We start from the raw sequence: 24,448 nt of genomic DNA on the forward strand, positions 1-24,448 counted from the left end.
CACCCGCTGAGTTTCTCCAGCATTTTTATCTACCTTTGATTTTCCAGCATCTGCAGTTCCTTCTTAAACAGACTGTTGGCTAGGCTGCCATCGCTGACGGTGCATTATGTCTGAAATATGACTGGACCCAACACCAGTAATATATGCGACCAAAAGGAAAGTAAATGGGCCAGGTTGTACATGAGCTTTTGACTTTAAACTTTAGAGATACACCGTGAAAACAGGCCCTTCGGCCCACCGAGTTCGCGCCGACCAGTGATCACCCCGTATACTAGCACTATCCTACACACTAGGGACAATTTACAATTTTCAAAAGGCAATTAACATACAAATCTGTATGTCTTTGGAGCACTCGGAGAAAACCTATTTGGACAGAGGGAGAAAATGCAAAATCTGTACAGAATTTGAATTGAATTGAATTGAATACTTTATTATTTATATACTTTATATACTTTATTAATTTCAATTCAATTCAATTCAGACTGCACCCGTAGTCAGGATCAAACACAAGTCTCTGGTCCTGTAAGGCAGCAACTCTCCCGCTGTGTCACTGTGCCCCCCTTTCGCTTTGATTCTTAGCACCCTACACACAAATGAACAATCCATTGATTCGATACATTGTCAGCAAAAGATTTGCTGGAGTTCCTTACACAAATTTGTAACTTGCTCTGATCTCCCGGCTCAAAACTACATTTGAGCACTTCACATTTTGTGAAATACTCAACGGGAAGCTGCATCACAGGGCTTAGAGAGATGCAGCTGTCAACCTTCAAAAGACTGAGAGAATGGAGTCGTAAATTCTGAATTACTTATCCTGCTTAATCAAATTCTGCACTCTATAGCATTGTAAAAAATACCCAATCATTAATTTAATTTTTGATAAGTCACAATCAGATGCCGGTGAAAAATTCTGCAGGTTATTATTCAGAGGCAAACATACGTCATCGGCAGAAATCAATTCAAGATTCATTCTTATTATTCATACTAACGATATCCTTCTCAGTCATCAACAGTGATTAGTTTGTAACACTAAACATTGCCACTAAAACTGGAAATCATTCTATTTCAGACATTAATTATAACACATTAATAGTTCAAATCATTCTGACATTGCTGCTACAGAAAAGATAGTTGAGGTTGGGACTATCCCAACATTTAAAAGGTACATGGATAGGACAGGTTTGGAGGGATATGGACCAAACGCAGGCTGGTAGCACTAGAGCAGTTGGGACATGTTGGCCGATGTGGGCCAATTGGGCCGAAGGGCCTTTTCCCACGCTGTATCACGATATGACTCTATGACAGAAAGCATTTGGGCCGGGGTGTTGATCCTTTTTTATGTCAGGTCCAGTCGAGTTTATTTTTATGTCCACAAGCATGGAAGGGTATAGGTGCAATGAAGACCTTGCTTGCAGCAGCTTCACATACACATGGACTGAGACAACACACTACAACATAAATGATACATAAATAGTAAGATTAAACGGGAACTTACCAGTTCGAAGTTTGATCGTTATTTTATGAGGAGTACGTTGAGGGAATACGTGAAGAACCCCGCCAGGACGCATGCGTGTCATTCTTCAAAGCAGCGGTGTGAAATCACAGATAACTGTAATGACTGAACATAGTAAGATTAGAGAAGAAATACCAGTTGAGTATATGATCATGGGTGGGAGCGGTGGGCACGTATTCCCTCAACGTACTCCTCATAAAATAACGATCAAACTTCAAACTGGTAAGTTCTCGCTTAATCTTACTATTTTACTTCGGAGTCACATGAGTGACTACGTGAAGATTTCAAAGCTCTGTGATTTCATGCCGTGGAAATGAGTCCATGCATCACATCTGCCTTAATGACTGTGGGAGGAATTGTGTCAACATAATTTAGACATGAATCCGACATTGAAATCCATGAAAAATTTATTAACACCAAATTATAGCCCCTATTTATGGGGTAAATTAAAATACAGAACTTAAAATTGTTTCTGCAAACGTTCCAGGTTTAATGACTGGTTTATGATAAAATAGTTGGAATGTTTTTTTTCCCCTGACCATCCTGCTGTCTTGAGGATTTGGTCCATTGGTACATCCAACTGCATAGCTGCCGATGTAGCTGCAGCTCTGGTGGAATGAGATTTAAAAATATTAGTATCCACCCAGCCTGTGTTAGAACCTGTTTATGCCCTCTTGAGATGGTCTGGACCGTCACCTTTTTGTGTGGTTGCTTGTGGCTGATTAAAAGTGCCTTCTCATTGCCTCTGATGATTTTCGTGTTCTCCATGTATAACAACAAATGTCTTACTATACAGAGACGATCATCTGTTGGGTAAGACCTAAATTCTATATTGAGGCCTGCTGATCCCTGTCTGTTCTGCTTAACTAATTCATAAATATGAAACGTAATATTTCCAGATGAAGAAGTCATGTTGTCCAGTCTTCATTTATGTAACGACTGTACCCTTTGTGCCGTGACCAAAGCCATTAGCATGACTGTTTTTAATGTCAGTCTATGTAGGGACAGAGCTGTTGCTGGAGACCAATTCCTTAGCATCGTCAGGACAATACTCACATCCCATATTTGAGAGTACCTGGTTCTTGGGGGATTGGTATTAAAAATTCCCCTCATAAGTTTTGTTACCAGGAGGTGAGTCCCAACAGAATGACGCTCTGTTCCTTGCCATAGATAAGTTGATAGGGCACTTCTGGCGCAGTTGATGGCACTATAACTGAGCCCCTCATCATAATGGAGGCCTCCCAGGAATTCCAGAACAGACGGGATGTTCATTGATCTATAGGTGATGCTGTTTCTGTGACAATACATCTCCCATTTCCTGATATAGACCAGATACTGTTTTTTGGTGGACTGTCTGTGGGCCGCCGAAATTAAGTTCACTGTTCAGTCCGTCAGTCCCAGCTGTAGTAGAGGTATTTTTAGACTCTACAAATTAATAAATTCATATAGTTATGACATGGGTGGCTATCCCTTGTTACGGGATGAACCAATAAATCTGGTCTATTCGGGATGGTGATACATGGTTCTAATACCATGTTGAGTATCACAGGGAACCATGGTTGAGTAGGCCAATCGGGTACTACCAAAATACCAGACGCAGAGTCTTGCTGTATTTTCTTTAATACCCGACTGATGAGGCAGAAAGGAGGGAATGCATAAATAAACAATTTCCCCCAATGCAGCGAAAATGCATCTGTCGCCGCTGCCCCAGGGTCTGGTTCCCACGAAACATAGTTTGATAACTGGTGATTAAGTCTGGATGCGAATAGATCGATATCTGGTGTTCCATACCGTGCTGTAATATCAGCAAATACTTTTTTATTCAACATCCATTTGGTGTTTTCATTAAATTTGCGTGACCTGGTGTCTGCCACTAAATTTAGTTTACCTGGTAGGTAAGTAGCTGATATCCAAATATGTCTCTGGATACACCATTGCCAAATTGTATTAGCCAGATTGTCACATGATGTCGATTTGTTTCCACCCATATGGTCGATATATGCAACCACAGTGGTATTGTCAATCTGTAGTCTAACATGCTGGTGATTTAACCCAGAACAATATGACTTTAGGCCATGGAATGCACCCAACATTTCCAGGTAGTCTATGCCCAGTGTTTGTAATAATGATGCCTCCTGTGCAGTCCATCTACCTCCACAGCTGGAGATGGAATTGGTGGCACCCCAACCAAGTGCACTGGCACCAGTTTGTAGCACCATAGCAGGGTTGCTGATAATGATTGGATTGAAACAAAGCCGAATGTTATCTTTTCCACCATTTTAGTTCCATTATAGCTTTGATTGGTAGCTTCATTGGTCTGTCAAAATGACCAGCATTAATTTTGAGTGCTCGTATTTTTGTTCTCTGTAAATTTTGGTAATGTAAAGGTTCGAATTGTATGGCTGGAAAAGCAGCCACCATTTTGCCAATTACTTTTGCTACCAATCTGATGGATGGTTTATGGATGTCAATGAGGTTATTGCAAGCCTCTATTAAGTCTATAGCCTTTCCCTTTGGCAAAGTCACCGACATGTGAACTGAGTCAATGGTGAACCCCAAATAGTCCATAGTAGTGGAAGGCGTTAATTTAGATTTAACTGGATGGATAATAAACCCCAGTTTTTCAAATAACGTTTGTGGCTGTTACAGTTTGTTTGGCCAATTCCAAAGGTTTGCCCACAATAAGTATGTCATCTAGATATGCCATGACCATGTGTTTTTGTTTCCGTAGAAACGCTAGGGCTGGTTTCAAAGTTTTTATGAACAGCCTGGGGGCTGATGTTAACCCATTTGGCAGCGCTCTATACTGCCATCCTGTCCCATCCAGTTGAATTTTAAATAACATCTGTGGTCACCTCGTATAGGCACTGAATAGTAAGCATCTTTTAAATTGATGCTAGCCATGAAACCTTTGGAAATCAATTGTTTTGCAGTAACAAAGGTTTCCATTTTAAAATGAATATATTGTACAAATGTATTCAATTTGGTCAAATCTATGATGATGCGACAACCACCATCTTTTTTGTTTTTGGTAAAGATATTGGACACGAATTCTAGCGATTCGTGTTGGGATTTTTCAATTACCCCTTTTGCGTAAAGCCGCTCCAGTTCAGCATGCGCTTCTGATTTTTCTTTACCTGAAAGTACGAACATTCGGTTCGGTACATGCTGAACAGGAGGGCTGTATTTGTGTATAAATTCTATGGTATATCCCTGGATACTGCTTAAAATATAAGTGTTGGTAGTTAACATACTTCATGCATCCAGAAAGAAGTGTAATCTCCCCCCAACCTCCATGCTCCCTGCAATTTGTAGGGAACCAGACCCACCTACCTCCATAGTTACCAGTGGCAGGTTTACTTCTTTTTGTAAATCCTTCGTTGATGTTGAGGCGCCGGTGTCTGGGTTTGTGGTTGGGTTGGTGTTGGAGGTTTGCGTATCTTCCAAAAAGGCCGGTCTGGGCCATGGCCTAAAAAAGACTCATGTTCGGTGTACCGGACCTTCGAGCTTTCACCAGTTTGTCTTGTTCTACTGGTGGGTGCGTAAAGGTGCTGTTTATGGCCATAGTAGGTTTTTGATGAAGTCGCTTTTATGAGCCCCAGGGTTTTTGCCTCCTCATCGAGCTCCTTGACTTGCTTCGATAGGTTACCTCCAAATAGTAAAATTGGTGGTTTTACGTTTCCAGGTTTGCACAGACTTGCGAATTTCGGGTTTAGAGCAGGTCGGATGGCAGTCTTCCTGATGCTGTTTATTTCATATTGTGTGTTGCAAAGCAGTGCCAGTGCATCCTGTTGGTCCTGCGACATGTCCTTCTCATCTACTGGGCGGGCGAAAGCTGTTATTCCTGCTGTTAGCAGCTTTAATACCTTTTGGAGTTTGACATCCATGCCTCTAACTCCTGCTCTGATATGTTTCCATATGCAATTGTTTACAACAGGAACATTCAGGGATATAGTTACCCGGTTAGCCATCTCCATCATCAAAGACCCCTACCACCCATCGCATCACATATTCTCCATCCTGCCATCTGGGAAGAGGTACAGGAGCATTAGCTGCAAAACCAGCAGGATGCTCCTCAGCTTCTTCCCGCAGGCTATAAGACTGATAAACAGACTTTGCCCCCTGCCAAAGTATCGTGCACCAACCACCAACCTGGACACACTGCAGCAGAGCCACTGTCGTGCCGCTGCCGATCGGAACGCCTGTTGATGTTTAGTAGAGTGTTAGTTTGTTCATGATATATGTATTTTTATTTCTATTTATTTTTTAATGCACACTGAATGGACACTGGTTGAGCAACGTTTTTTTGTTTCCTCTGGGTATGTGAATACTCAGGAAATGACAATAAAGATATACAATACAATACAATACAATACAATAAAGAGAGTAGAGCAGTGGGCCGTGCATGTAGCCTTGGGATGCACCAGTGTTGAGGGTCAGTGAGGAGGAGATTTTGTTACTCATCTACAACATTGCACAGTTTATTCCTTCAACTATTCAACTCACTATATTCAGGTATTGAATAGTATTGAAAGAATCAGCAGGATGCCTTTCCGTTGCTGGATTCCTGCATGCATTTTCTAATTTTCTGCCATCAAAGGCAGCAAAGGCAAGGTAAACCTGTATCAACATTTATTTCTATAAAATTATATTACATTGTAGGAGAGTATTCATTACTCATTGCGGCTCCACATAAAATGTTGAAGATAAAATGTGGCACAAATTGAAAAGAAGCCTGCGTATTCTTAATTTATCATAAAGGTTTAAGCTGTCAGCAAGTACGTAGCATAGAATACTGGTGTCACACAATTTTAATTATTTCAAAGCGATGCATATATTGCTGGTAACACCAGCACATTTATTAAACCAGTGTATTAACAACCTATTTTACTCTGTGATGGCTGCGTAATTGCATTTTTTTCCTTTTTTTACTGAATTCATAAGTTCAGAAGATATCAGAGACCCTGGGAATCCAGTACAAACCCTGGTCATCCGGCACCTTGGCACTTTGTGGCGCCAGACTGGCAGAGCTTGAGCACTATGGGATGTCTATGTGAAACTCCAGTACACTTTTAATTCACGTTTTTTAAGATACATTTGAATACATTTTCCAGCCAAGCGATTTAGTTTAAAAAGATCACTGATTAGCCTTAGGAAAAAAAAGGTAAGAAACAGGACCCTGGTGAGCTTAAAGAGGCCAAGAAACAGGGCTCCATTGAGTTTAAAGGGAGTATTGTAAATGGGGCCCCTGTAAGTTTATAGTGAGCATAGAAAACAAGGCCCCAGAGAGTTTAAAGGGAGATTGAAAAACAGGGTTCTGGTGAGTTTAAGAGGGTGAGAAAGATTCCAGTGGGTTTAAAAGGAGGCACTGTTGTTTATAAAAAGAGTCTGGAAAAGGGGCCTCGGTGAGTTTAAGGGGACTGCAGGAAACAGACCCAGGTGAACTAATCCATTGGATTTCCCATCAAATTGGATAGCAGATCATCAAAGTTTTACTGTAGTGTCAGTGGTGTACAGTTGCAGGGCTGGTATTCAGAGGCTTGGAATAATGATATGGAGGCATGAGTTCAAACTAAATGACAAAATAATATAGAATAACATAATGTTGATGTCAGATCGTCATAAAATGCCATCTGGCTTGTTGATGTTCCTGAGGGAAGAAATGGTGTTACTTTATTAATCAAACCTGGCTTTGTGGACAACAGCTCCACAACAATGTTGTTTACTCTCCATTATCCAGTGTCGTGGCCTCACAAACCAATCAGTACAAAGTCAGTTAAAAAAACGGTTAATGAATGCCAGCATTGCTCTCATGTACCTTGAACAAATAATAACAAAAATTGTTGTGACATTTGGAGTTGCATGTGAACATTGGCTGACAGCTTAAATGTGAATGGTAACACTGATTGGCCTGAACAGATAAATCAGTGCGCTGCTCAATGCTTCTCGCATTGCCCGCAATTTTATTTAAATTATAAATTTTCTGCTGCCGTGAAAGAATAATGCATTATTAATAAACCAACTATTGCAGCAGATCTATCTTGAGTGCAGCAAATTACATGCTCAAAAGCCACGGCGGGTTTGTTAAATGGAATGCCCAGGTCAGCAGGAGTTAAGTAATGCAAGGAACATTATTGACCTTGACCAGAATCAGAACGTGAAATTGCTTTTTTTCATTCCTTATTCCGAAAGGTTCATAAGTTCCAAAGTTAAAAGGGGCCCTGGCAATGGTAGCATTGAAATACAGTTACTAGATTAGTGGGATGACAGTAGTATAACACATACTTCAGGCAACCGAATAATTCAGCTGTTGTGCATTTCCTAATATATTAACCAATTGTGCAATGGATTGTTAAAGTCCAACCAGTGTTGGACATTCTGGTAGCTGGTATATAGGACATAGAACATAGAACGGTACAGTACAGGAACTGGCCCTTTGACCCACAATACTTGTGCCGAACAAATTAAACTGTTCTCATCTGCCTGAACATGATCCATATCTCTCTATTCCCGGTACTTCCTTGTGGCTATCTAAAAGTCTCTTAAACGCCACTAATGTATCTGTCTCCACAACCACCCCTGGCAATGCGTTCCAGGCCTCGACTGCTCTGTGTAAAAAAAATTGCTTTGCACATCCCCATGAAACTTATCCCCTCTCACCTTATAGCTATGTCCTCTTGTGTTGGTCATGGGGAAAAGGGTTCTTCCTGGCTACCCTATAATAATTTTATATACTTCTATCAAGTCTCCCGTCAACCTCCGACGCTCCAGAGAAACCAATCTAAGTCAATTCAACCTCTCCCTGTTGCTGAAACCCTTTAATCCAAGCAGCATTCTGGGAAATCTCTGCACCCTCTCCAAAGCCTCCACACCTTTCCTTGGCATCATGTTTGGTACAGACATTGTGGGCTGAAGGGCATGTTCATGTACTACACAATATTCCAGACGTTGAATTCATGGATGGGTGACTAAATATCTTAATAACTCTTATAGGAACATTTGCCTCTCTAAAGGGAGGTTTGAATCCTGGACTTGTATAGCAGTCGTTTGACAATTCAAACAGAGTGAATGAGAGCATATAAAAGCAGTGATCTATTGTTTTGTGTCTACTGTAGGTTCTATGTCAAATGTAGCCTATTGGTGAAATATACAAAATCTAATACGATTGCAGAATGTATTTGATTTAAGTTGGACTTTTGCTTGGTTCATTATCTGGAGAGTACTTATAATTGACAAGGTTGAAAAGAAAAAGGATGATGGTTGGGAATGCATAAGATAAATTACCTTTAGATGCAGGGAGGTGATTCATTTTTTTGGTGCTCTGTGCTTTATAATGGAGTGCACTTCATCACCAGAGATACCAGCGTTTAGTTTAGTTTAGTTTAATTTAGAGATACAGGTGCACAACCTTTTATCCGACGATCCAAATAATGGAAACCTCCGAATAGCGACATTTTTTCGGTCCTTGAAGAAAGGTCCTTGAAAACGTTCACCGAGGGCGGCCCGCAGAGGTGACAGCGGAACCTCCGGTCGGTCCTCAAAGAAAGGGGAACTAAATCCCCATCCATAAAAGAGAAAGTGAGGGTATATTGCGCGGGAGGGTTAATAATTGACAATATGCTGCTACCTGCCCGCTGAGTTAAAAAGTTCCCACGGTACACAGTGTATCGTGAGTCTTGCGTGGGAACGTTTTAACTCAGCGTGCAGACAGCAGCAAATTGTCGCTCCCTTCAGTTTCACCCCACCTACACCCCTCTGCTTCCCGGCCATGTGTGTGACCCCTTCCCTCCCCTCTCCAGTTCCCCGCCCATTGCACCGGCGCAGGGGCTTTGCATTGTCTTCACGTCGGCGATTCTAGCAGCGCAGTGCAGTCACCGGAGACGTCAGGACCAACGGGACACCGACCCCCAGGCCCACCGCAAGCACGGAGATCCCAGAGACCCACAGCCTGCAACAGCCCAGCCCCGTTCCAACTCCAGAGGAAAACTGCAAACTGGCCGGAGACGTCAGGACCACCAGAAGCCACTCCCCGATGGGCCGCTACGGCGACAAGTGGCAGTTCGCCCACAGCCCGAGCAGCGGCCTCTCATCGGGACACCGACCTCCAGGCCCACTGCAAGCACGGAGATCCCAGATCAGCAACTCCAGCCCAGCCCCGTCCCAACTCCAGAGGAACACGCTCCCCATATGGGCAGAAGCTGATAGTGTGGAAGGTACTTCTTGTTCTTGGGGTCGCGCAGCTCGGGCTGTGGGCGAACTGCCACTTGTCGCCGTAGCGGCCCATCGGGGAGCGGATTCCTCTGGAGTTGGAGGGGGAGGGGGGTATTGTGCTGTTTGATCGCCCCCTGCTATCCCAGGGACAGGGAGACAGGACGTTCACCGAGGGCGGCCCTTAGAGGTGACAGCGGAACCTCCGGTCGGTCCTCGAAGAAAGGGGAACTAAATCCCCATTCATAAAAGAGAAGGTGAGAGTATATTGCGCGGGAGGGTTAATAATTGACAATCTGCTGCTACCTGTCCGCTGAGTTAAAAAGTTCCCACGGTAGACACGATACACAGTGTATCGTGAGTCTTGCGTGGGAACTTTTAAACTCAGCGTGCAGGCAGCAGCAGATTGTCGCTCCCTTCAGTTTCACCCCACCTACACCCCTCTGCTTCCCGGCCATGTGTGTGACCCCTTCCCTCCCCTCTCCAGCTCCCCGCCCATTGCACCGGCGTGGGGGCTTTGTACTGTCTTCACGACGGCGATGGCTGCAGGTCTGTGCAGTCACCGGAGACGTCAGGACCAATTGGACGTCGACCACCAGGCCCACCGCAAGCACAGAGATCCCAGAGACCCACAGCCAGCAGCAGCCCAGCCCAGCCCCGCTCCAACTTCTTCTGCCGGGATCAAGGCGCAAACTCGCGACCTTGCGGATATGAGCCGAGCACTCTACCACTGAGCCAGCCATTAAAATCTACGCAAAAAATTTTCCATTCCGAAGACCGACAAATTCTGAATTACGAAAGGTGTCTGGTCCCAAGGCTTTCGGATAAAAGGTTGTGCACCTGTACAATGCGGAAACAGGCCCTTCGGCTAACCGAGTCTGCATCGACTAGTGATCCCCGCACACTAGCACTAGCCGACACACACTGGGACCAATTTACACTTATACCAACCCAAGCCAATTAACATGCAAACCTGTACATCTTTGGAGTGTAGGAGGAAACAGAGATCTCGGAGAAAACCCACGTGGTCACGGGGAGAACGTACAAACTCCATACAGACAGCACACGTAGTCGGGATTGAACCCGGGTCTCTGGCGTTGCTAGCGCCATAAGGCAGCAACTTTAACGCTGTGCCACTGTGCTGCCAAGCCGTCAGGAAAGTCAAAGTCTCTAGATGGCAAGGTTAACAGCTCTGTTTGGGTTACTGCACTCCATTATTTCTGCACTGAGAGCATTTAAAAGTTGATATCTGTGATCCGTATGTTCTCTGTGGCCAAATACAGGCAGGTGGGACTAGTTTAGATGGGCATGTTGGTCGGCGTTGGCAAGTTTGGCCGTAGGGCCTGTTTCCATGCTTTACGGCTCTATGACTATTTTTGCTGGCTCCTTTGCCCATATCCATCGAACAAGAGTCAGAAAACGTGGAGGCTCACTTCCAGTAACTCTGATCCCCCTCTCATTTGTTCACCAAGGAGTCAGAGAGAAATGCAAGCGCAAGTTGTTTAACAGGAGAAATTGCCTCCTTAAATGAACCGCCCCGACTGATAGAGAAAAGCAGTGTTGTCAAAGTGAGCAGCTTTCCCATTACTTAAGTCTGTCTAGTCCGGAGACAGCCAGATGAGTTCGCAAGGGGATCTGGGATTTAAAGCACTCCAGGCCTCTTTTTTTGCAGCAAATTCTCACACCTGCCCTAAAGCTGTTGAATATATAAAGATGAAACCAGAGTAAAACATTCAGCCCTGTATCCCAGCTTTGTCAATAAAATCATGGTTGATCTAGGGGTAAGCCATTTGGAACGGAGATGAGGAAACACTTTTTAGTTGTGAGTCTGTGGAATTCTCTGCCTCAGAGGGCGCTGGAGGCCGGTTCTCTGGATACTTTCAAAAGAGAGCTAGAAAGGGCTCTTAAAGATAGCGGAGTCAGGGGATATGGGGAGAAGGCAGGAACGGGGTACTACTTGGGGATGATCAGCCATGATCACATTTGTATAGCGGTGCTGGCTCGAATTGCCGAATGGCCTACTCCTGCACCTATTGTATATTGATCTCTTACCAGTGCTAATTACCCGACACCCCTTGCATTTTCTTTAACATCTAAAACACAGCCATAAAAGGTAATAGATTGCAAAGATTCACCACCCTCTGGGTGAAAATACTCTTGTCATTTTTGTTCTGTATGGCAGACCTCTTATTATAAGTCTGTGACCTTTAATTCCAGCCAGGAGAAAAATAAACTCCATCTTATCAACCCCCTTAGGAATTGCAATGATATCACCAAAATTCTCGAGAGTGTGGGATGCTCCTGATTAATCATTTCTCGTAGACTAACTCTCCATTCTAGGAATCTGTCGAACCTTAGCTGCACTCCTCATCACAAGCAGGCATTCCGTTCTCACAAGGAGACCACACGTGGGCACAATTATCCAGTTGTGGTCTTTGCAGTGCCTAGATAATTGGAACAAGACATGTTTTGTATGCACATCATTTTGCAATAAAGGTTCATCTACATGTTAACTTCTAAAGATTTGTGACAAAGGTCAGCGGATCCATCTGAATTCAATCTCTCTCCACTTCAAAACAATATTCTGTATTACTATTAAATGGTTCAATCGCATTTGTCACACATACAACTGTACAGTGAAACTCTTTTTGAATATTACACATGCAGGCGCCGCCAAGTTTTGTCACCATTAACAAAGTCCAAAGTCGGGTTGGTCATCACTCTCAGGCTACTGGAGCAGTTCCTGCGCACCAACGTCTCTCTCCTCGTCTGGCCATCTTTGTGTCCTGGGGGAAGCTCCTTGTTTCCTACCAAAGTTGTTGATCACTGATTTTTCCACATTATATTCCATCTGGTGTATCCTTGTCCATTTCCTAGTCTGTCAGTACGGCTCAGCAGTATGTCTGCATTCTCCCAACAGAGCGCACGATGACACTTAGCATTGCATCATAATGCCCCTGTCCCACTTAGGAAACCTGAATGGAAACCTCTGGAGACTTTGCGCCCCACCCAAGGTTTCCGTGTGGTTCCCGGAGGTTGCCGGAGGTTGCAGGTAGTGGAAGCAGGTAGGGAAACTGACAAAAACATCCGGGAACAGCATAGAAACCTTGGGTGGGGCACAAATTCTTCAGAGGTTTCCGTTCAGGTTTTCTAAGTGGGACAGAAGCATTAGGAAACTTGGATGTATCGACGCAAGATCCACTCATCAAAGTTATTGACATAGATTGTGAGTAGCTGGGACCCCTGACACTGACCTCTGCACCCAAATAACTGTTTTCCCTATTCTCTCTTTTCTATCCATTAACTAATTGTCAATCTATATTACTCCTAAACCGAAGTGCTCAAATTTTGTTCAGTAACATCCAAAATAACATGTCAACTGGTTTGGGCTTATCAATTCTACTGGTCACAACTCCAAAGAGTTCATCCGTTGTCAAACACTTTTCTCCTTTGATTAGCCTATAGTTGCTGTCCCCAATTCCATTATTATTTCCTATGTGCCCTGGTACCACTTTCTTGAGAATAGATTCCTTCTTTTTTCCTGTCTCTTTACTGCCTGTACTCAATTTAAGGGATTACTGGGGGATCTCAACAATACTGGGGGATCAGAGTATAATCGGATATTTAACTGTGGTTTCATCCAAAGTTAAATGGAAGGTGCTTTTATTCTGAAATCCATTCATTGTTTTTCCATTGGTAATTTAATTTCAGCGTTTCATTTTAGGTAAAAAATAAAATGCCAAATCTGGTGTTCTATTTTAGTTATCCGTCAAAATCCTACTTGAGTACAGTAGTTAACTAGTGTGAAAATCTCCAGTTACAACTGCAAAAAACAGTAGATTTTATTAATGGTCAGGTAGAAAATGCATATATGCTGATGAACTACTTCCCCAAGCCATTTTTTAAAATCGTTCATCACAAACTGAAAAATTGGCTGACCGTATGCCTTCACTTTTCCTGCCAAATTTCATCCACTATCTCCTATTTCCTAACAATGCTAATTAACTTGTTTTACTTGGTTTCTTGGAAGCTGGGTCATGGTTGCATTTGCAACACCCAAATAAGATAATGAGCTTCCACGTTCTAAGAGATAATTTCATAGACTGCCAGATATTGTCATTTTCAAATGTGTTAACATTTTCTCTCTCGCAATTGAACAATTCTTATCACTAGGGAAGAGGCAGGAAAATCTAGCCGTTTCTCAGCAAAACTAAATAAGGAACATAATATTTAGTTCAGTGTATGGCAGATAGTTTTCTCACTTGTCTAGAAAAAATGTTATGGCTCGTTCAAGAAGCAAATGGGTAATTATTTGTGTAGGGAGGAACTGCAGGCTGGTTTAAACTGAAGATAGACACAAAATGCTGGTGTAACTCAGCAGGACAGGCAGCATCTCTGAAGAGAAGGAATGGGCGATGTTTCGGGTCGAGATCATTCTTCATTTGCTTTGTGCCTTGCCCTTGAAGTCTTTTGTTTAAATATGTCTATATGTTTCTGGCTTTTTCTGTGATTTTTAATGACTTGGTTATGATATTTAGGTGAAGAGATGAATATTTGAATGACTGAAATTCCAAGTGAGATAATATATGTCTGTATCTGGTGTATTTTGGAAGCAGCTGTGTTGAATTGTTGTTTAATTTTCTCTGAAGATATTTGATGACACATAAACCTAAAAAACCTGAAAGGGCCGAGTTGGCAGGATAAGCTATGTCTTGAGTTACTTTAGTTGGAAAATTGCACTTCCTTTCAAAACGTAAAGAAAACGAGATATATCCTGATAATGAAATAGCCTGAAGAAAGAAAACTGTTACAAATTCAAGAAGATATAAATCATATTAAATACCCTTGGGGCCAAATATTATTATGTCATAAAACTCATGAATTGGCTTTTAGTTTCCAATATCCCTGAAAACATAATTTGGTAGAAGTATAGTTCAGAATAATTTTTAACCCCTTATACCCATATGCATCAAAGCATTGAGAGGTGCATGCTTTGCACATCTGCATCATTGCACCTCTGCACCATTGGCACTGATAACCCCATGATATCTTGAGAGATTTTGCTCGACATTTGAGATCCATTATCCAGGGTATTCTCCCCAATTTGAGTTGGGGTCTGATCTTCCTCAATGCTTGGTGTCCATGTGCTTGCTCTCCAATTCCTTTTGTTTGAGGATGCAATGGGCATGTCGAACTCCATCCTGAACACTGATCTTTGCTGTACCATTCCAGAGTAAGGCACACTATTATATCTGGATTCACAATTTAGTTTAGTATTGTTTAGAGTTACAGCGCGGAAACAGGGCCTTCCGCCCACCGAGTCCATGCCAACCAATGATCCCCTTACACTAGCACTATCCAACAATGAGGAGCAATTTATAATCTTTACCAAAGCCAATTAAACTGCACACCTGTACGTCTTTGGAGTGCCGGAAGAAACCGGAGCACAAGGGGAAAACCGGGAACCGCGGTCACGGGGAGAAAGTACAAATTCCAGACTGACAGCAGCTGTAGTCAGCATTGAACCCATGTCTCTTGCGCTGTAAGGCAGCAACTCTACCACTGCGCCACATATTGGACATGGATGGCAGATTGCCTTTTCTGGATCTTCTCAACAATCCAGTGGTTTTACTTTGATCAATATTTATGTCACGCTTTTATGGAGGCACAAGAAACTGTCTCTGGTGGGAGGGAGTGGGAGGTGCTTATTCAGTGAAGAAAACGTTACCTGTCCATTCTCTTCCCAGATGCTGTCTAACCAGTTGAGTTCATCCAGAACATTGTGTTTTGCCTAGATTTTATATCGGATTTATCTGATTACTTGAATTTAAGTTCCCCAGTTGCTTTGATGGGATTCAAATTGATGCCTGTAGATCAATAGCCAAATCGACTGGCTATTAGTCCATTAATTTAACATATGTTAATGTATCTATGTTTGGTTGGGAGATAAGGTTAGAGTACTTCCTTAAAGCCTGCATGTTAAATGGCCAACGGATTTGGGCTAAGCCTGCTGCTATTCAATGTGTTTAAAGGTGCCCCAGTGACCTGATGTTAGCATTACATTACTGTGCAAACACAGGGTTCAAGGGCTAGGATAGCACCTGACAGATTCATGGTTACAAAATGTTTAGAGAAATGTGGGCCAAAAGCAGACAAATGAGACTGGGTCAAGTCGGCATATTGGATTGCAGGGTCTGTATCCAGGGGCCTCAATGTGTCTAAATAGAATTTTGCATTCTGTAAAATTACATTTGTATTTTCCAGCTGGTTGAGAAATATTTCACGTAAGTACCTTCTACTAGTGTGGGAAGGAACTGCAGATGCTGGTTTAAACCGAAGATAGGCACAAAAAGCTGGAGTAACTCAGTGGGACAGGCAGCATCTCTGGAGAAAAGGAAGAGGTGACGTTTTGGGTCGAGACCCTTCTTCAGACTGGTCGTTTTACTAGTAGTTTTCTCCACTGATTATCTCTACTGTTATATTTCTTTCTTCATGTGGTTCTGATATACAACAGAATGACATCAGCACAAAGTCACGCCTTTAACCACATCTTCATTATCATTGCAAGCTTTATGTGCCCAGCTTGATTACATTAAAAAACTAGTGGTTAACTGGCCTGCCATATTTCTGTATTTCATAATTAGGTTCCTTAGTGCAGAGTGAAACGCTGATATCATCAACAAATATTCATGACATTCATTTCCATTTTGATTGATTCTAACTTTGCAGACAAATTAGCCAAACAAAATTGGTCTCTGTGTTTTGATGAACTGAAATTATGCGGCACTATCAACATGCAGAAATATCTCTCAAGTATCAATTATTCTTGAAATATTTTATAACGTAGACATTAAACTGATGAGAAATAACAATTTTATGGAGCTCTGGGAGTATTATTGCATTGTATGCAACGCCTTGTCTACAACCCCATCCTAATCTTGCAGTTGCTCTTATTTTTAGTGGCTGCATTGCCCCCAGTGTCTCAGAGATACAGCGCAAGAGATATCTTGCAGCCTAGCCCATCACGCAAACCAATCTTCCTTCCATTGACTCTGTCAACACTTCAAGCTGCCTCGGCAAGGCCACCACAACAATCAAAGACTAGTCTTATCCCGCTCGCTCCCTCTTCTCCACACTCCCAGCAGGCAAGAGGTACAGAAAACGCACATCTCAAGATTCAGAGACAGTTTCTTTCCAGCTGTTAACAGGCAACTGAACCACTGTGTCACCATCTAGAGTGCAGTCAGTGGAAACCTTCTGACTGTCTTTAATCAGACCTTATGGGACTTTATCTTTCACTAAACCTTATTCTCTTTCTCCTGTATCTCTACACTGTGCACAGCTTGATTACAATCATGTCGTTCCACTGACTGGCTAGCACGCAACAAAAAAGATTTTCACTGTATCTTGGTACACGTGACAATACAATAAACTGAATTAGTGATGTGGATAATGACCGCCCTCCTAGCCCTCTGACACATGCCAGAGTGGTGAGCAACCTGGAAGAGATTGTATCCGATTCAATGAGTGGGGAGGCTGGGTGGATTTGGTTGGTGAATCACACAAGGGAGATGTTTTGATTAATAAAGCAATCTTGGCAATCTTCATTAAACAGCAAGGATTAGCAATTTTCAATTAAAATTGTGATCCTGCTGACATTTGTTGAGTTCATTCTTTCCCAGGTATCTTGTGCATTATTTAATCAATCAAACAAATTGATGTTGTCAACATATACACAATTCCAGCCTTCCCATGTTGTTAAATGCCATAGGTGTTCTTTAGTGATGTTGTATTGCTATGAGCTTGTGTCTAAAGAGAGACTTTGATCTTGCTCCGGCAGAACATACACACTGACATTGGAGCGCTAGAAAGAAGATTAGCATGCCCCTGTGCAAGGAAGACATGCAAATTCGTAAAGCATTTTTCAATCATTCAATCAATTTGTCTTTGATCTGAGGTCCATTAGTTTCCTCATCATTTATGAAAAGACAGTGGTGCAGCTGGTAGAGCTGCTGCCTCACAGCACCAGAGACCCATGTGCGATCCTGACCTCAGGTGCTGTCTGTGTGGAGTTTCCACACTCTCCATGCGATCACATGGGCTTCCTCCTGGTGCTCCGGTTTCCTCCCACATCCCAAAGACCTGTGGATTTGTAGGATCATTTGCCTCTGCAGATTGTCCCAAATGTGTAGGGATTGGATGAGAGGGTGGGATAACGGCTGATCGGTGATTGGCATTGACTCGGTAGGCTGAAGATCCTGTTTCTACACAATATATTTTAATCAATCAAATGCCACTATCTTCTAATGTTGCAATTTAAACCTTTACCCCATTAACTTGTTTGTTTTCTGCAATAATCATGCAAGTTTATTCCAGTGAGAAACATTTTGTATTGAAGAATATGTAGCTTAGTGCATTTTTCAATAATGACCAGTCCGATGATCTCAACCTCTGCAGATGTTTGGCTCAGTCAGTGTGTTTCTAAACGTATCACAGAGAAGGAAGCCACATCTCGAACAACTAGTGAGAAGTAGGGAAAATTAATTTTTATTGCTTTCTCCAGGCTTTCAGCGAAGGTTGTGGTGAAAGATCAGGATCTGCACTGCACTTGGAGGAACAGCGTCTCATATTTCGCTTGGGCCGCTTACAGCCCAGTGCTATGAATGTTGATTTCTCGAACTTCAAGTAACTCCGGCATTTCCTCTCTCTCTATCACTCCCTCACCCAAGTCACACCAGCTTCTCTCTACATCATTGTCTATATCTCTCATTTCCCTTTTCCCTAACTAGTCTGAAGAAGGGTCTCGATCCGAAACATCACCCATTCCTTCTCTCCAGAGATCCTGCCTATCCTGCTGAGTTACTCCAGCTTTTTGTGTCTATCTGCACTGGAATGGTGTCCTCATGTGTCCTCATGTGTCCTCATGTTGTGGGATGAGAATCCCATGTAGACCATGTGAGGTTGCCTTGACCGCTCTCTTTGTTGTCCTACAAGATTATGCAAAACTTCTACTAGCAACTCTGGATATTTATTGAACATATTCACAACAGTATTTCTTGATTTCTTGATAACGCACAAGAGAACTATTTTTTGTCTTTCTAAGAACATAGGAAGTACAAGCAGGAGAAGAAGATTCCAGCTTGCTCCACCATTCATCAAGATCATGGTTGACCTCCTACTTCCTTGTCATTTTCCTGCATTTTGCACACATTCTTTGATTCCTTTAGTATCTAGTCTATCAGAATAGAATAGAATAGAATATGTTTATTGTCATTGCACAAAACTGAGCAACGAAATTCCATTTGCTTCTCCTCCGTTAAAAGAAATACAACACGACACCAATGCACAGATGTACAGTTAATAGTAGAATATAAATACATTTTTAAGAGAGTTTAAAAGAATTTAGCGGTATTCCTCGAAGTTACTTCTTGCTTCCCAGTGTTCACTATTGGAGTTAAGCTCTTTTATCGCACAATGGCAGAAACTATTTTTTAGTCTACCAGTGCGAGCCCGCAGAGACCTGAATCGCCTCCCGGAGGGTAGCAGAGTAAAAAGGTGGTTGGCAGGGTGGGATGTGTCCTTCTTGATATTTATGGCCCTGCGCAAGCATCGGGCCTTGTATATGTCATCCAAGGAGGGCAGATTAGCGTTTGTAATGCGCTGCGCAGTTTTTATAATTCCCTGCAGCGCCCTCCTCTCAGCCACAGTACAGCTGGCAAACCACACCAGGATTCCATAGGTGAGGATACTTTCCACGGCGCATCAATAGAAGGACAGCAGCAGCGGCTGTGAGACGTTAGCTCTCCATAGAGACCTTAGGAAATACAGCCGCTCTCTTTGAGTATCAGCCTCTGTTTGAGTGATCTCGGACTAACTGCACAGCACTCCGGGAAAGAAAATTCCAAAGATTCACCACCCTCACTTCTTCTCATCTCAAAGGTTACCAGGGTAAAGATTGTTGTAAACTGTTCTGGAATTTCCCAACTACATCGTTTTTGGGGACTTTGGAAATGTAGGAAGTTTTTTGGATGATATCTCTAAATCACATTTATCATATAAATGACAGCTATTTTACTATTCGATATGTTTATGCTCTGCAGTCAGCCATGCATGACTTCACCATTAACCTTTTTCTCCCAGCAGGAAGACTTGCCACCTATTGCTTACAATTGTGCAATCATGTATTTAATTCAACAGGGAACTCTGGCCAATGAACACTGGAATCTCCAATATCCACTCTGAGCAAGAAGGTTAAACGTTAGAAAGTTAACCCTTTGTGGAGGTTTGCTTTCTGCTCCTCGTGTCCTTATCCCTTTCATCTGCTTTACTTTCTCTATCACTGTGAAACGATTTTATAATGACAAGGTAGGATGTTAGAGGAAGGAGTAGGCCATTGGGCCCTTTGAACATGCTCTGCGGCCCATCAGGAATACAATACATTTTCTACCTCAGCAACAAGCATCATTTTAATTGTGTAGGGAGGAACTGCAGATGCTGGTTTAAACCGAAGATAGACACAAAAAGCTAGAGTTACTCAGCGGGACAGGCTGCATCTCTGGAGAGGAGGAATGGGTGATGTTTTGGGTCGAGACCCTTCTTCAGACTGAATGTCACATCATTCCCTTTCCCGTGACTTTCAGTCTGAAGAGGGGTCTCAACCCGAAACATCATCCATCATTTTAATTGATTCTCTTAATGTCCAGCAAAAAAGTCATCCATGTTTTGGATGAACTACATAATTGAGACTGTGGCCTCTCTGATCGAGACTTCTATGCTCTGTACCAGTTCCTCACCTGTGCTGTCTGCAGAGGTAAAGGGAATGAGGGTGTGCAGGTGGGAGTGCTGTGAAGGACAAAGGAAATGTCAGTATTGTGGTCATCACATATCTTATGTCAGTATGCTTGGATTTAGAGAGATATAAGTCATGCTCAGCAGTTTTAGAACTTGACTATTTTATGAATATTTTATGGTGGCAAAAACAGGAAAGCAGACTATTATCACAATGGTGGCCGACTAGGAAAAGGGGAGATGCAGCAAGACCTGGGTGTCATGGTACACCAGTCATTGAAAGTAGGCATGCAGGTGCAGCAGGCAGTGAAGAAAGCGAATGGTATGTTAGCTTTCATAGCAAAAGGATTTGAGTATAGGAGCAGGGAGGTTCTACTGCAATTGTACAGGGTCTTGGTGAGACCACACCTGGAGTATTGCGTACAGTTTTGGTCTCCAAATCTGAGGAAGGACATTATTGCCATAGAGGGAGTGCAGAGAAGGTTCACCAGACTGATTCCTGGGATGTCAGAACTGTCTTATGAAGAAAGACTGGATAGACTTGGTTTATACTCTCTAGAATTTAGGAGATTGAGAGGGGATCTTATAGAAACTTACACAATTCTTAAGGGGTTGGACAGGCTAGATGCAGGAAGATTGCTCCCGATATTGGGGAAGTCCAGGACAAGGGGTCACAGCTTAAGGATAAGGGGGAAATCCTTTAAAACCAAGATGAGAAGAACTTTTTTCACACAGAGAGTGGTGAATCTCTGGAACTCTCTGCCACAGAGGGTAGTCGAGGCCAGTTCATTGGCTATATTTAAGAGGGAGTTAGATGTGGCCCTTGTGGCTAAGGGGATCAGAGGGTATGGAGAGAAGGCAGGTACGGGATACTGAGTTGGATGATCAGCCATGATCATATTGAATGGCGGTGCAGGCTCGAAGGGCCGAATGGCCCACTCCTGCACCTAATTTCTATGTTTCTATGTTTCTATGAAGTAAACTAATGATTTCATATTTGTTTTGGTGATTATGCACTAGAAGGATTTATTATTTCATTCTTTCAACACTAAGAAGCCAACTAGGAATAATGGAAACTAAAATGCCAAACTAAAGTAACTAATGGTTATTTTACTTTTCTATAATGCGAATGATTATTGGTTTCCTCAAACCACAAAATATGTTCATTATAAAGTAAAAGGACACAAAGTGCTGGAGTTATTCAGCGGGTCAGGCAGCATCTCTGGTGAACATGGATAGGTGACGTCTCGGGTTGGGACCCTACCCCAGAATGAATTAGCTTAGGGAAGGTTTTCTTACCCGAGACATCACATGTCCATGTTCTCCACAGATGCTACCTGACCCGCTGAGTTACTCCAGCACTTTGCATACGTTTATATCAACCGTCATCTGGTAGTGTTGCTGCCTTACAAGGCTTAGACTGCCAGAGACCCGAGTTTGATTTTGGACTCGATGTATAAAAATGTGATGTGAAAATTTGTAGGCAGAACCAAAATAGAAGCAAAGTCAATAGTTTGTATGACCAAAAGGGTGGCCCGATGGCACAGCAATAGAGTTACTGCCTTACAGCGCCAGAGACCCGGGTTTGATCCTGACTACGGGTGCTGTCTGTACAGAGTTTGTAAGTTCTCCCCGTGACCTGTGTGGGTTTTCTCTGAGAACTTCGGTTTCTTCCCAAACTCCAAAGACGGTTAATTGGCTTGGTATAAGTGTAAATTGTCCCTAGTGTGTATAGGATAGTGTTAGTGTGCTGTAATCGCTGGTCGGTGCAGAGTCGGTGGGCGGTCGAAGGGCCTGTTTCCATGCTGTGTCTCTAAACTAAACTAACAAAAATGTCAGTTCAGAGTTTCCTCCCACATTCCCAAAACGTGCAGGTTTGTAGTTTAATTAGCTGCTGTAAATTGCCTCTAGTAGGATGGGAAATGGGATAACATGGAACTAGTGTGTGTGCAGGGGATCATTGGTGAGTGAAGGCTCTGTTCCCTGAATCTGTAAAACTAACTTAAAACTAAATTTGTCAGCAATGCCTGTCCAGCATTAGAATGGTATTAACAACCTCCATAAAAATGCCAAAAACAAAATGCAATGTTCATGGAGGCTCTTTCAAAAAACGCACGGTGTGACTGCTCAGTGCAGTACTACTGTTTAAGAGACCATTTTGTTACAATCCTGAAATCAACGAGTGAATGTCGGAGTCACACTGTGCAAGCAAGGCGAGGTTTCGGGTCAGGACTTCTTCAGACTGATTGTGGTGGAGGTGGGGGGGGGGGGGGGGGGGGGGGGGGGTAGGAGAAAGCTGAAATGTGGGGGCAAATGATAGGCACCATGCAGGTGGAATGAGGGGGTTGATAGGTAGATGGTTGGATTAAAATGGAAGGGGACTGGGGGAGGGGAGAGGGAGAAATGGGCGTAAATCCAGGTGGGGCAATGCGAAGAGAGACAGGAGCAAAGGGATTGGGCAAGTGGGGGGTGGTTTGTTAGTAGGTTAGTTACCTGAAATTGTAGAATTCAATATTCATACAGTTGGGTTGTAAGCCACCCGTGGAATATGAGGTGCTGTTCCTCCAGTTTGTGTGTGGTCTCACGCTAGCAATGACAGAGACTCAGGATGGAAAAGTCAGTATGGGAATGGGAAGAGGAGTTAAAATGATTCACAACCAGTAGATCCAGCTGGCCTTGATGGGCAGAGTGTAAATGCTAGGTGAAACTAGTCCACAGTCTACACTCCAATCAGCCTAGTCTACACTTGGTCTCGCTGATGTAAAGCCTGCATTCTGCTATGTGGGGACTTCTTGATAGAGCCCAATCAGAAACTCCCAGCAGCTGTAAAGACTAAAGTCTGAAGAAGGGTCTCGACCCGAAACATCACTCATTCTTTCTCTACAGAGATGCTGCCTGTCCTGCTGTTACTTCAGCATTTTGTGTCTACCTTAGGCATAAAGGCTTTGCATTGCACAACCTTGCAAATAGAAGGCAGCAGCTTAGCATAGGAAAGGGTGGCAAACAGATTCAAGATCTAAGGGCCATTGAGATTAGAGGGACCACTAGGAGCAGGTGAATGCTTCCAGGGAATGCCCCCCCCCCCCCCCCCCCCACATCATATTTCAGCTGCACAGAGGAGGGAGATGATGATGGGAGAGGCAAGGAGCGATTCACTTAGAGGGACAGCTTGCAAAGTCATTGCCCCCAATGTAAAGCAAGTAACCCTCTCCACCCTCCTGTACACTACACCAACATTCACCAGGGAGAGCCTGATAATGCATGATATTTCTGCACATCCTGCATTGCAAGTCTAACTGCACGATTAATATCCGATCAATAAATTAATCCTGTATTCAATTACATAAATGGTCCGCTGCAATACTTTTGCTGCTTCGCATGAATGGACCTCACTTGGAAGGCTTTGACCTCTGCACGACAATTATTTTCCACAAGGGATCTTAACTCAGCATGATGCAAACTGTGGTTCAGAACTTGAACACTTTGGAGTGCTGTTAACATGATGGCAGATATTTAGCACTACGGCCGGTGAGCGTAATGCACATCACAAAGCACTGATTAGGTTGACGTTCTTTGGTGGGAGGGTGAATTGTGGGGCTGACATTTAACGCCAATGAATTCCACGCTCAATCTGTGATGAGAAATTTGTGTAACTTGAGATGACGTTCATTTCAGGCCATGTACCAAATGAGCATTTGAAAGTACAGAATGAGATGGAATTGACAATGTCCCAGTGGTGGATGCACTATCCTTCACTCTACTCATAACAATTGGATGTGATTTGTAGAGTTTCACAATATATTGCTCAGGCAATTGCTTCTGACAAGCAGTGTCTCACAGATTACTCTGCCTTCAATCCTCTGCATAAATGTGGGCAACTCATAAAGAGTGGGCAACCGAGCAGCTGTTTCATCTCACTATTCAACCTTGCTCATTTTC

General features: G+C 43.0%; 1 protein-coding gene and 1 non-coding gene across 6 annotated transcripts in view; both read left to right on the forward strand.

Moving 5' to 3' along the window:
* The window catches only part of pde1a (phosphodiesterase 1A, calmodulin-dependent), a 386,755-nt gene that overhangs the window by 178,299 nt on the left and 184,008 nt on the right, over positions 1 to 24,448 (forward strand). The window lies entirely within an intron of this gene.
* On the forward strand, positions 17,550 to 17,653 carry LOC129699185 (U6 spliceosomal RNA). The gene has a single exon (XR_008723797.1). It is a non-coding gene; the product is annotated as a U6 spliceosomal RNA (small nuclear RNA).

This window comes from Leucoraja erinacea, chromosome 7 (genome assembly GCF_028641065.1).
Source record: "Leucoraja erinacea ecotype New England chromosome 7, Leri_hhj_1, whole genome shotgun sequence".
NCBI lineage: Eukaryota > Metazoa > Chordata > Chondrichthyes > Rajiformes > Rajidae > Leucoraja > Leucoraja erinaceus.